The following is a 14,234-nucleotide window of genomic DNA, read 5'->3' on the forward strand; positions in this document are numbered from 1 at the left end:
GCACTGCTGCCTTATAGTTTTAAAGAAAATATATTCTGATTTTGCCAGTAGGTTTGCGTTTTGGTAACATTTTTATGTGAAACAAATATTGTATTATTATTAAAACCATCATAACTAAATCCATATTCATATTGTTAGTTATATTGTGCAATTTAGTTTATGATGTGTGGCTGAGTCATTGTCATCACTGTCATGATGCTTCGCTGTAAAAGGTGAAGAATGAATGAACAAACGAATGAAAATTCACCTCTTTGATCACTGAAGATAGAGATTTAATGGAAATTTTTTTTTTTATTTATGCTATAGACCTGGAATAAAGAAGAGCATTTTCTGTTTTCTGAGGATTTTGTTGCATTTTTAATATACTCTAAGTCTTTATAAGCATTCTATACATTCACATTCATCTATATTTGCAAACACACTTCAAACACCCCCACTACACCCAAAAACACATATAACATCGTAACACTACAAGAACACTGACTACGCCTTACAAACACATATACTCACTTGCATTATGTCATCCCTGTCTATTTGTAATCTGCATTTCATAGTTTGCTGTTTGAAAACAGTGAGTTTATCACGAGTTGTCTTCAGTGATAAAGCACTTTTGTTGGTCATCTTACATGCCAACAATACTTACTGTGTTGTCAGATGCACTGAACTATGCAAAAGCTACACAAGCAGTTTTGAATTTAATATTGACTGTGACTAGAGCTTGTACCAGTCAATTTTCTCTGGCTCTTCACCCTAAATTTACGTAAAACCCATGGCTCATCTGTCCACAAGAAGACTGATTGTCTCATGCTTAAAGAGCATGTTTGACATTACCTCTGTGTTTTGTCACACATAATGATGTGACATGTGGCATAAGTCACTGTACTGTCACTGTTCTACTGCTCAAGCATGACTGAATACTGCAGCAACATACTCTGAGCATAACATATTTTCTATACTGAACAGACATTAAGACTGCAGTGATGCCATGGGTGTTGGGCTTGTGACTGTCTTTGGTTTCTCAGAAGAAGAACACCAATCTTTGTTTTCACAATGTTTGTGGTTAGACCTAAAGACTTCCCTTTTTTTAGTTACTTCATGCAAGCGAGAAGGGAAATCGGGGTAAATATGATGTAATATAACGGTTTTTTAAGGCTTAATTCACTACAAAATGAAAATTATGTCATCATCTAATTACCCTCAAGTTGTTTCAAACCTTTATTACTCTCTCTTTCTTTCATGGAACACAAAAGGAAATGTTTGGCAGAATGACAGCCTCAGTGACCATTCACTATCATTGTATGGAAAAATTATGCAATGAAAGTAAATGGTGACTGTGGCCCACATTCTTTTTTGTTTTACGGAAGAAAGAGAGTAATAGGGTTTGGAACAACATAAGGGCGAGTAAATGATGACAGACTTTTCATTTTTGGGTACTAATTCTTTAATTCATAGAAAAAATATTTAAGGGGTCATGATATATTCCTTTTTTATAATTGTATTATCTTCCCTGAGGTCCACTTATAATGTTAGTAAAAAAAGGTGCACCACAACAGTCATAATTTAGTAATAGATAATAATTTTCCACACTGTCTGTGGCCCTCTGTCTGAAACGCTCTGTTTTAAGCTGTCCGGCCCTTTAAGACTTCAGTGTAAACGCCTACTGTTGTGATTGGCTAACATTGTGCAGCCCTTCCAATAGAGCGAGATTTGAAGTTTAATACGAAGAAATTAAACAAACTCCACATAACATTATAAAACTACATTTCAGGGTTAACACATAACATACACCCAACACATTTCATCTGAATGTATCAAACTGTTCACTCAAGCACAGCATAAACAATCAAATAGTCATGACATATGAAATATTCGTGAATGGAATTGGTCACTTATGGTTTTTCGGTCCAATAGTCCAATTTTAACTGCCCCAACTTTAGTTCCTTTGCAAAGCTTGAATCATATTGTGACTGGTTCACAATCAATCCATGCTGATACAGTATGAGCCGAAAACACATACAATCCACACTGAAATCTTCTGAAAACGAGTGACATCTTACATCTTCCATGTTTGTTTACACATAGGACTGCATGTGTTTCTCCCAGTCAGTAGTAGCAGCAGAATGAGATGCGCTTTTAAAAGTTGCGCTTGTACTGCTCTTAAAACGTGGCACACATCGCCGGTGTTGTGCGGAAACACATCAATACGATCAAAGTGGGCTGCAACAACTAATTGATAAAATTGATTATTATCGATAATGGAAATCATCGACAACGAATTTCATTATCGATTAGTTGGATACATACGTTGGAAAATGTGTTGCATGATGAAACTCATTTGAAAAACAATGGAGACAAGCTGAAGTGGGAAAAACATGATCCAAGTTGTCCAGCGCATGAGCTTAAAGATGATTGTATTATATTAAACTATATATAATGTTGAATGTAATGTATGTTAATGCTAAGGATCCTGATATTTTATCATCCTGATAATGCCAAATGTAATGTCTGATTCCACTAGTAAATGTATACCATGACAAACATTATTTTACTGGATAAACATACACATATTTTTGAAAAGAATAGTTTATAAAAATTTAATCAGCGACAATACTGTTTTAAAACCTACAATATTAATTTAAAATGTGTGTAATCATTGACAGTGTACAAGCATATGTATCTAACATAATTATGAATTTTTCAGCTGGGCAGAATTATTAATATTTCTATTCTGGTGTCACCATTGCCCTCTACTGGGCTGATGTTTTGTCCCACTCCATCCCAATGGATTATTTTACTCTTTAATGAAAGGAATGAAAGGAACTTGCATATGTACTGAAAGTAATAATAATATTAATTCAAACTTAACTTTTCATGATTCAGGCTTTGTTAAAAGTTTTGTGAGAGTATAGAATCATGAATTCAGTAATGTAAATTGAACCATATCCTTACGCCCTTTATCATTTATGTTTTTAAAAAATATATATTTTAATAAAAATACACGAAACAAAATGTAATTTTATCCAATTAATCGATTAATCTAAGAAATAATTGAAGAGTAATCGATTATCAAAATAATCGTCAGTTGCAGCCCTAGATCAAAGACGTTCATGTAGTGCATGTTTACAAAAGGCCAACAATTAAAAATAGCACAGATGGGTGCAAATACGGTCCAGGACACCTTCAAAACAACACAAAAGCAAGACAGCAAACAGCAAGATGAAACAGAATGGGGGTCAATAGGCATTGATGTCTTGACGAAGCGGCAGTCATATGCAGAAGTATTAAATTATAATATATATATATATATATATATATATATATATATATATATATATATATATATATATATATATATATATATATATATTATAATTTAACTATATAAACTGAACTCCCAACCCAAACTCCAAACCTAAACCTAACCATCAGTGGAGTAAAAATGTAATGTTAGGGAAAAATTAATCCTCTGAATCGTGCTCGACACTGATTACGCATTTGACGCAACACACTTCCGGTCACTCCACAAGGGAAGGTAAACACGCTGGAGCCGATGCAAAAATGTCTGATAGGAGATGGCGCTTGTCGTTGAGTCAGCATAATGTGGTTGATCCTATTGCTCTGGAACTATCGGAAACAACATGCCGACTTCCTGTGTGATCATGTTGCGTGAACATGATTTGCAAGTTGCTAATGCTTGTGAGAAGTGGTATAAAGGGGAGGGAATTCTCACTCTAGAGAGCATGAGTGAGTATAAGATGAGTCATCAATATTTTTGGTCCATTTTCCTGGAAGAGAAAGACTGTACATTTTAAATGTGTACATCTGCTAAAATATCTCAATGTTCGGAAGAACACTAGCATAGATGACCTTAAAGCTAACATATATGGATTCATGGGGTCTTTAAGAAACAGAATATAAGAGAAAAGTTTATCTGAAATCATGCTAAGCTAAGTCCACACCCTTACTTTTCTTTGGTAGAACATCCTTTATTGCATCACTATTTAACTGTTTCTGTTTTAAGTCACACAAATCAACTGCATACTGATTTGTGCAGTCTGATTTGTCCTCATATATTTTTCATAAAAGCTGAAAACTTAGGAGTACACCCTAAGCATTTCATTAGCAGTTAAGGCGAAATGAGCAGCTTGCAGGTGTCACAATTTAAGGATCATTTAATGAGGTTGCAAGTTCAATATTTGCCCATATTCTTTGGCCAGATTCTATGTATTTAGATGCTATGTAAACGGTCTGGGTTGTCAAGGAAACACCTTTCAACATTGGCCAGCTAGCTTTACTTCCCTAAGAAAGATGTCATATGAGTGTTAGGCAAGATTCACCCATAATCCCATGTCTTATTAGCTCCACTCAATTAGTTTTTACAAGCATGTCTTCTCAGCATCAGTAATGCTCCCATCAGCAATACTCCCATCAGCAAAAGAGCATGAAGTTTTATCTCTGGTTTCATCATTCAACCAGGCATCATGTGAAGCAGTTTGGTGCCTCTACCCAGCAAAGATTTCACAATATGCCCCTGAAACGCCACTGTTGTTCCTGTAAGATATGGTTTTCATGTGGTGGCTATAGCTCATTTCCGTTATATTAGATGCATCAGTTTTACATGAGTTTTAGATGATTATACTGTATATTTTGACAATCTCAAATCATTTGTTGCTACCTCCAAAAAGGTTACTTCCAGTTCCAAATGTAATGTTTATATATAATCCAAATCTAGTCTCACTGATGTTAGGAATATTAAATAATTATTTAGAAAGTTTCACATTTACTGTATGTTTTTCAAGTTTTGTATAATTCCTCAACTTTAGTGAGAATGACACAAAAACATAAATGCAGATATTACAGTGTTGTACTAGTCAAGGTGATGGTCAACCTCACCTACCTACAACTTAACTTGCTAGTCTCTGGTTTGATTAGCTACTTAAATTATTTTCTAATGTTTTTAATAATTCTTAATTTAAAGTTAATGTTCCGAGTTCAATACAAGTTGTGGCATAATATTGACTACCACAAAAATTTATTTTGACTCGTCCATAATCGTCCAAAAAAAAGCACAAATCTGGGATCCAGCAAGGCACTTATAATGAAAGTGAATGGGGTCAATCCGTAAATTTTAAAATACTCACTGTACTTCACATTTCTGCCTTTAAACTCTCCAAAAACTTGCCCTATTCACTGCCATTGTAAGTGCCTCACTGTACCCTTGATTTTTGCTTCAAAATTATTTTTTGTGGTAATCAACATTATGCCACAAATGCTGTCGAATATTCGGAATATTCCTTTAAGAACATTTTATCTTTTTTTTCAGGATTCTATCCTGATTTTGTTTTAGATATAATATCTATGTTCATTACAGTAATCTACAATAACATTATTAGAACATTTTTATCTTGCTACCTGCCTGAGATGATGCTTCTGTGGTAATGAGGAGCTTTTCAGTGCTCATGTTTGGCTTTTATGCAAATTATCATTTGTTTTGTTCCTTCAAAGTCACCTTACTCACAATAGCTACTTTACATTTTATCTGGCTGACATCTCATTCGGAGACACCACAGTAAATACATTTTAAATCTATTACTGACGCTGTTATTAGGCAGCCAGGGAGGGTGGGTGGATTTATTGTAATGGCATGTGTCATCTGAATTAAAATAGCCTTGAACCAGTCAGTGATCATACATTTTTCATTTCTGGATATTTCGAGTAAATGTATGAAGTGTCTTTTGTGTTGAAGTCAGGTTTGTGCAATTGGGTTTTGGATGACTTTATAGAAGAACTGGGTTTATAGTAAAGCTCTCATGGTAAATCTGTATTCTGATTTTGTGAAAAGTCATGATATGCCGAATAACATTTAGATTCTTGAGAGATTTCTTTTTTAAGAAATATTTCACCAACAAATGAAAATTCTGTGATTATTTACCCTCATGTCGTTCCAGATCCCATATGTCTTTCTTTCTTATGCAGAACGCAAAACGATTTCTATTTAAAAAAATGTTTTAGTTGATGATTTCCATACAATAGCAGTTGTTAGTGACTTAAATTTAATTCTTTTCATCATACAAAGTGAATGACGGACTTGTCACATTGACTAATTACATTTTGGGTGCTTTATTAAGCGTTAAAGTGAATCACTATCAACTGCTATTTAATGGAAATCAGCCATCACGACATTCTTAAAATATTTTGTTGGTGTTTCGCAGAAGAAAAAATGTCATATGGATTTGGAACTGTAATGTGGCTGGCAACAGGTAGACGAAGAGACGATGACGATGAAGTGCGAAGAACCCAAGTGCAGTTTATTTACATGATGAATATCCCAAACATGAACCAAACGTGAGAACAAACATGAATGACTTGACTAAACTTGACATGACTTGGCTTGACTATAAACTTGACATGTAATGCTGCACACCAACAACGATACATTCATAATACTTGACCATGGACAATGGCAAACATGAGGGCTAAATACTTGGACTTGGGAGAACACATGCCAATGATAACCAATGATCACACAGAACTCTAAACAAGATAACGAGACTGCTAACAAACTAATGAAACAATGAACCAATGGGGACAAGAAACAAGAACATGGAAAACACACGACAAGGTCACATAATGAAACAGGAACAAACATGGCATGGAACTATTTTACCAAAATAAGACATGAACAAACACATAAAACCATGACATATCCCCCCCACTAGGGGCAGCTCCTGACGCCCCAAAACAAAAACACAGAGTTCAAGAGGGAGTTGGGGGGGGGGGGGTGGACCGCCATGGTGGACTTGGCGTGGTTACATGGCATGACATGGTAACATGGTATGGCAGGATCCTGATTTGGCTGTGGTAGGCATGGATGCTGACCATGGAGCAGAGGCGGGCCTGGACCGTGGAGCAGAGGCTTGCTTGTGACATGGCATGGAGCAGTCTTGGGCTTGGCTGAGACATGGCATGGAGTAGACTGAAGCTTGGCTGTGACATGACATGGAGCAGACTGAGGCGTTATTGTGACGGGCTCAGGCGTGGCTACAACATGGCATGGAGCAGGCCAAGGCGTGGCTGCGACATGGCATGGAGCAGGTCGAGGTGTGGTGGCGACAATGGAAACATTCCTTGAGGGAAATCACATTAAAATCGACCCTGCAGGCCAGAGCACAAAAGTCCTCAACATATTCCTCAGTGGAAAGGTTTTCCTGGCGTAGACGAAGTAGTTGAACTGCTGGGTTCATCTTGGTTGGTTGAGTATTCTGTATCTGTGTGGCTGGCAACAGGTAGACGAAGAGACGATGACGATGAAGTGTGAAGAACCCAAGTGCAGTTTATTTACATGATGAATATCCCAAACATGAGGGCTAAATACTTGGACTTGGGAGAACACATGACAATGATAACCAATGAACACACAGAACTCTAAACAAGATAACAAGACTGCTAACAAGCTAATGAAACAATGAACCAATGGGGACAAGACACAAGAACATGGGAAACATATGACAAGATCACATGACAATGAAACAGGAACAAACATGTCATGGAACTATTTTACCAAAATAAAAGACATGAACAAAAACACATAAAACCATGACAGGAACAATATAAGAGTGAGTAAATAATGACAGAATATTAATTTTTGATTAACTATTCATTTAAGTGCTTCAAATATAGACCTGTGTTGCTTGGTACTGAAATAATGCTGAAAGTGAAAATGGATAGTGATTCATTGGTTTATCATTTCAGCCTTATAGTGACCTGAAGAAATGTGTGACGCTGTATCACTGCAGCAGTCACAACGCTTCTAAACCTTACCGATGTCTTATTTCATGTCAATTCTGTTATGAATATCTCATGATGCTAATTTCACATTATTAATGGCAACAACAGATCCAAATTTAGTGTTGTGTAATAAAACTGACAACTGAGGCCCAGTTCTTCAGATATATGCAGCACTGTTCATTAGGGTTATGAAAATTGTGTAGGCCAATGTGATATATAATAGATATCGCCCATTAGAGTGGCTTCACCGAGAGGTTGTTTAAGTGCATATCTTTGCACTGGGACTGCCTATATCAACCCCGTTCTGACATGCACTACATGATTTTAGTTTCACAGTATAATGGATTACATCCTCTCACACAGTGCAATATGACAGAGAAGATAAATTCACTGCAGCCTAACTTTATTCCAAGGTGTCTTTGCTGACAGAAACGTTAAATAAAATTCAACCAGGCATTCTGTAAAGAGAACATTTTACACAGTTTATACTCAGATATACTGCAAGTGCCTAACTAATGCGATGTATGTTTTTACATAGTATTCACTTTGATACGTATGTGGGCTTTTAACTGAAAGAATTCAAATGCATTGATTCCTACATTTTCTCCTGTAACAGCCCAGTTCTTTATAAACCATTAAGCATTAGAATGTGTGACTGTCATCATGCACACTGCTACTTAGAGATTATTCTGAAGCATTGGGTCTCACTACACTCACTGCAAAAATCAAATTGATAGGTTGAGCATAAAGTATATTGAGAGTTGGTGGTGGAAGGGGCAGGGTGTGGGGGAGGCTTGGGTGTCCTCCTTTGAAAGGACAATTACTGATGACATTTTTAGTGCTGAAACTGAATGTTCTTCTCACACTATATCAACACTTTGTTCATACGCCTGAGGCCAATATAACCACATTGTTATCAAGACAGTGATGACCATTTTTTGTTTTGTGCTTACTGTTGTTGAGTATTTCTGCTGAGTATTTAACATTTCTGTCCCTTGACCTGCTTAACGCATCAAAAAAGGTTTGGCTAAATAAGTTTCATGTATTCTGCTAGGCCTGTAACCTGAGCTCCAGACGTCTGTCGGTTCACTCCAGTAGAAACCTGTCTAAGCACATTAAGCCTTGGTGTTGAGTTCTCATACCAGTCCATTTAGGAAGGATGCAGCAAGACAAAACACCACAAAACTGTTCTCTTATACTGCTGTTCATGGTCCTGAATGCCAATTGGCCAATGCAGTTTACAAACAGTTAGTTCCAGTCTTCTAATCTTACTGTTCGAAGAGTGATTATATTTAGTATAATGGCATTGGGACAGTTTAATCATGTTTTTATCACTCTGCTTGTCTGTGTTTGCGGCGTTCCACACAAGCTGCCAGTTTGTGTGTTGCTCAGTGACTGATTTGGCTTTGTTTGGAACTATTTTTGTTAGCAGTGCAAAAATAACTGGTATAGAATGTAATAACTTGACACCAAAATTTTGTTTAGAACTGTTGTATAAAAGCAAAACAATACTCACGGCCGAATCACAGCTGAGCTGATATTTAGTGCAACAGCACTCTTCATAGTGGGATATTGATTAAAAAGGATTGAAGTAGTATGTTGTTGTTTCTGTAGTAAAATGTATACAGATTAAAAAGTGGACAAGAACAAGACATGAAGATCTTTCAAGAATAATTATAGGATGCTATGAAAAAAATATGGAGTTGATACCCTGAAAAAAAGCTAGTTAAATATTCCTGTATAAATGCTTTATGCATGCATGAAAGAACACCATATTTAGCACTAGGACATTAAAGTCTATTTCACCTAAACTCCTGTCTTGCTTATGTTAGAACATGAACATGAACAGCTGCTCCTCTGGTAGCCTGTTGCCATGGCACCAGGCATGTGTACATGCACAGCACACAGACACAGGCTGTGTCTCGTTTCGAAGGCTGCATGCTAGGTAGGACGCGTCCTTTGAAGGCTGCAATATCCCGAGTGTCCTCCTTTAAACGAGCCTTGTTTCAACGAGACGGCCTTTGTAGGACAAACAGAAGCGGAATGTAACATGGTTGCTATGAAAGCACGCCACTCTTTAACAAGCGCCAGTGCTTTGAGTAAGAAGGGAACAAAGTCCCTTTAGAAGGGAATGGTAAATTTTAGGAGAGTAATAATGATGTAAAGAGAAAAGAAAATAGATTTTATAGGTGTACTTTTAGTCTAATACTTTATTTTAATCACATATGAATATAATTATACATATTATATACTCTGCACCCATCTACTGAGGTACTTCAACTTGGGAATTAACATTACTTGCATTTGAACATCATATTTATGGGCATTTTTTTTTAGACATTTCCGTTGAAGCAAACAATTGTGGGTTGTGAGTGCCCATGAAGGATACACCTCATGCAACCTCCGAATTCCCGTGAAGGAAGGTCGCATTCAAAGGCTGCATTTGTAGTGTCCAAATCGCTTTTCTGAAACGAGACAGCCTTGATGACGTATGCGGCCGACAAATGCGACTTCCGGAGGATGCAGCCTTCCAAATGAGACACAGCCACACACTAAGCAGGCAGGTGTTCATAAAACATGTCAGCTCATCAGGTCAGCTTTCAACCTGTGCCTTGGTCTGCAGGCAATAGTAATATAGAGGGAAAAAAGCATCAAAATATGACCATCATCTTAAGCATGAGTGGATGTGAGGGTTCATTAAAGTCCTTGACATTCCAAGATTTCAAGCCACAATTTTTCATTGTAATCAATAAAAATAGTATTTTAAAATGTATTTCAATGTAATAAAATATCCAGTAATGCAATTGCAGATTCCACTGTGGCACAGTCTAATAGGCTGTTCTATAATATACACCAGAGGCTTTTAAGCAAAATGAAGTCACTATATCAACAAAGTAGGTCCTTTGTATTAAAACATTCTACCAAAACCTCTTGTTTTTGACATAAAGAAGCTTAAACTCTGAACAGAAATCTTTACTAGAAAAGATTATATCAGAAAGAGTTGTCATCCTCCATATTTGTTTCTCTAATGGCAGTCTGTAAGTATCCATCCAAAAATGCTTAAGGGATTTTGGTAGTGGAACAAGAATGTAGAAGAAATCAAATGAATTAAAGTCGGAAATTGTATTCAGTATCTGGCAGTTTATTTGCAATACTAAGGAGATTAATTTGTTCATATTGTATTTTAGACACATGCGGTCACAAGCTTCATTACAAGGGATACACCCAAAAATTTAAATTCTGTCATTATTTACTCATCCTCATGTTGTTCCAACCTCACATGACTTTCTTTCTTCCATGAAACACATGGCAGATCATTAGCCTCAGTCATAGTTCACTTACATTGTATAGCACAAAGCAGACTGATCTCATTGTGTAATCAGAAACAATAGGTTTACTTTTCTTTAGCTAAATAAGGGTCTGTGCTTAACGAAATTCTAAACACTGCCCCCAGTGTCCAAAGCAGTAAGTGTTGCTGGGAGGATGGGCATGTGTGAGCTCCATTTTCAGGTTGAATTGTCCACGGAGGGGCGCCAAAAGCGAGTTGTGATGCAAGTTTTTTTCAGCTGTACAGGATGTAATACAGTAAAGAGGAATTCATATTTTATAAACCAAACACCCCAACCCACCCCCAAACCTAAACATAACCATCAGTGAAGTAAAAATAAGGGTTAAATGCAACTTACGAATTGTGCTCAGCACTGATTATGAAAACGCAGTTACTTTGGTAAGCCTAAAGGTAAACATGCAAAAATGCCTGATGGGAGATGGCGCTAGCCAGTGAGTTGGTATAATGTGTCCAATCCTAGGGTACTAGAACTCTCGGAAACAACATGCCAACTTCCTGTGTGATCATGTTGGCAAAAAAGTTGCATGGAAACCGAGATTAACATAGCCTGCCTAACTCATTTTGTGTTTCACAGAAAAAAGGGTGAGTAAATTATGACCACATTTTCATTTTGGGGTGAATTGCCCCTTTAAAATGGAAACATTAATATTTTGCCAGTGACATTGATTAATATTTTCACTTCTTCAGAGTTCATTTAGTCAAGCAGTCAGCCAAAGAAGACCATTTAGGTGTTTATATGAGTGTGAGCATTGACTGGGGCATCAGATGTTTCTGTGGGCTTGCCAATCCTGTCACATGTTTCACACACAAAGCGTTAAATCTGAATGCCTTAAAACATCGAACAAACCATTAAACCCAAAAAATAGAAACACTGTCATTCTGGCACGTACTGACACCTATATCAGTACAAATATGATAGCGTTCTGCAGCACAGAGCAGGTGCAATATTTTTCCTGTTAACAGGGTAACAGCAGCCAAGCAAATATGCTCAACCGGGCATGTTGGCTGGGCATCTCTAGTCTCAAGGGGCCCATGGAGGCCGAGCTCAGACGTGAGCTGCATGTGCTGTGAGCATAACCTCAATAAATCAACCTAGATTAGGGCTTTGGAACCTGGATACGGAACCGTTGAGTGTTTGGAGGCAGGCCGGTTATGCGGTTTAGAGGATGTTAGTCTCAGGAGGGAATACCGGGATTCTGTGAATAATGCTAGGGAAATTCTTGAGTTTTATTTTATTTATTTTTTATATGCAACATTTGGTATGAAATTTGTAATTAAAATAAAATATTTGTTAAAATAACTAATAGTCAGTAATGCCAGGAGAAATATACTGTACTTTTTATTCTGTACTTTTAGCACTTTGTAATAATTTTCATTAATGACCAAAGTTCAGCCATGCAACTTTATGCATGTGGCTAAAGCTGAAAGGTTCTTTGACTTGTTATGTGTAAGCCAATCAGCTCGCACACATGTGACATGTTAAGCCAATCGGCTGGCATGGTGTAAGCTGATTGGTCTTTTGACTTGTAATCAGATAGCCAATCAGCTTGTGTCTCTCTCTTTGTCTAGCATTTAAAGGGCTCAGTTTTGCAGAGAAACTGGCTTCTTTGCAGCGTGCTGCGAGTGTTTTGTCTGAAAATGCTGTTTGCTCAGGTGGTTTGCTGGGGCGTATGTTCTGTCAGCTTGTATGGTAAGGTCTGCTTTTGGCCATGACACACAGAAGTGCATCTTTAACAAGGTAAGCATTAGCCAGATCTGGCTGGCACACATCGCTATTTTAGGTCATTAAATTAAATTAATACACGCAAAGTATCTAGTCAGGTAAGACTGTAGTGTGTAAATTCTTGTGCGGATATGCACATAAATCTCATATTCAACATAGCGACTGAGAAACTCTCCCTATGTGAAAAGAAATAGTCACATTGTTAACAATAATTATACTTACCATAACATATGATGGAAATGCACCACAGCTCCACCATGAAATAGTGTTGCTTATTTTTTCTTTGAACATGTATTGTTTTGCAGACATCAAGTTGCTGTTAGTGTTAGGCTTCAACACTCAGAGGTAATAAGTCACTGATAAATTGGTTCACTACATTCTGTCTGTTTATTTGTCCACTTTCATGGCCATTACAGTTTTTCTCGATCGATTTTATGCATATCTCCAAACTCGGGTCACTGCTCTCAAAACAATTAACACAGCCAACTGAAAACTTTGTAATTGTCTTCTTTGACAAGGAAACCCACTGCTCTGGAGCTGGTAAGCAGACCACTCCATCCTCCGGTGGAGGGCCGGGAGGAGAATCTTTTGTTACCTTTTCATTTAATTTCGCCACATGCCCAAGTGGCTGCGGTACCCAAGAGTTCAGCAAAAGAGCGGTTTCCTTGTTCCCTGGGTCACATACCCGGTGCATATGGCCGTCATCACGATCACCGTCCACCATTCCATTTTGGCAGGTTTGGCGCTCCAGCGGCGGTCTCCCCGACCCTGCGCGCCCAGCTGTGGCACAAATCTGCCCCCGATGTGACGGTCTCCACAGGTCACGAGGACAGGCCTCTTCCTCCCCCGTCCCAGGCTGTTCCAGGGGTGGTCACAAGGAGCCAGGTAAGTGCTTTGATGTCCCTGAACTCAGCACGGCCGCGACACGACGTGGCACCTCAAGCTTCGCCACGCCGCGAGGCCCCACCCGCCGATACGTCTGACGAGATTGTCGCAATGGCTGGTCCGGACAGTCCGACTCGGCTTCGCGATTCCAGACGTCCGCCCAGGTTCAGCGGCATCCACTTCGCCTTGGTGAAGGGCGAGAACGCCGCTACCTTTGCGCACAGAAATCGCTGCCCTCCTATAAAAGGGTGCGATAGAGCCTGTCCATCCGGCCGAGATGAAGAAGGGGTTTTACAGCCCCTACTTCATTGTACCGAAGTAAGGCGGTGGGTTGCGGCCAATCTTGGACCTGCGAGTACTGAACCAGGCTTTACACAGACTCCCGTTCAAGATGCTGACGCAAAAATGCATTCTAGCGAGCGTCCGGCATCAAGATTGGTTCGCGGCGGTAGACCTGAAGGACACGTACTTCCATGTCTCGATTCTACC

General features: G+C 38.3%; 1 protein-coding gene across 1 annotated transcript in view; it reads left to right on the forward strand.

Annotated features, from left to right (window-relative positions):
• The window catches only part of LOC127446913 (transmembrane protein 163-like), a 40,097-nt gene that overhangs the window by 4,904 nt on the left and 20,959 nt on the right, over positions 1 to 14,234 (forward strand). The window lies entirely within an intron of this gene.

This window comes from Myxocyprinus asiaticus, chromosome 10 (genome assembly GCF_019703515.2).
Source record: "Myxocyprinus asiaticus isolate MX2 ecotype Aquarium Trade chromosome 10, UBuf_Myxa_2, whole genome shotgun sequence".
NCBI classification, from domain to species: domain Eukaryota; kingdom Metazoa; phylum Chordata; class Actinopteri; order Cypriniformes; family Catostomidae; genus Myxocyprinus; species Myxocyprinus asiaticus.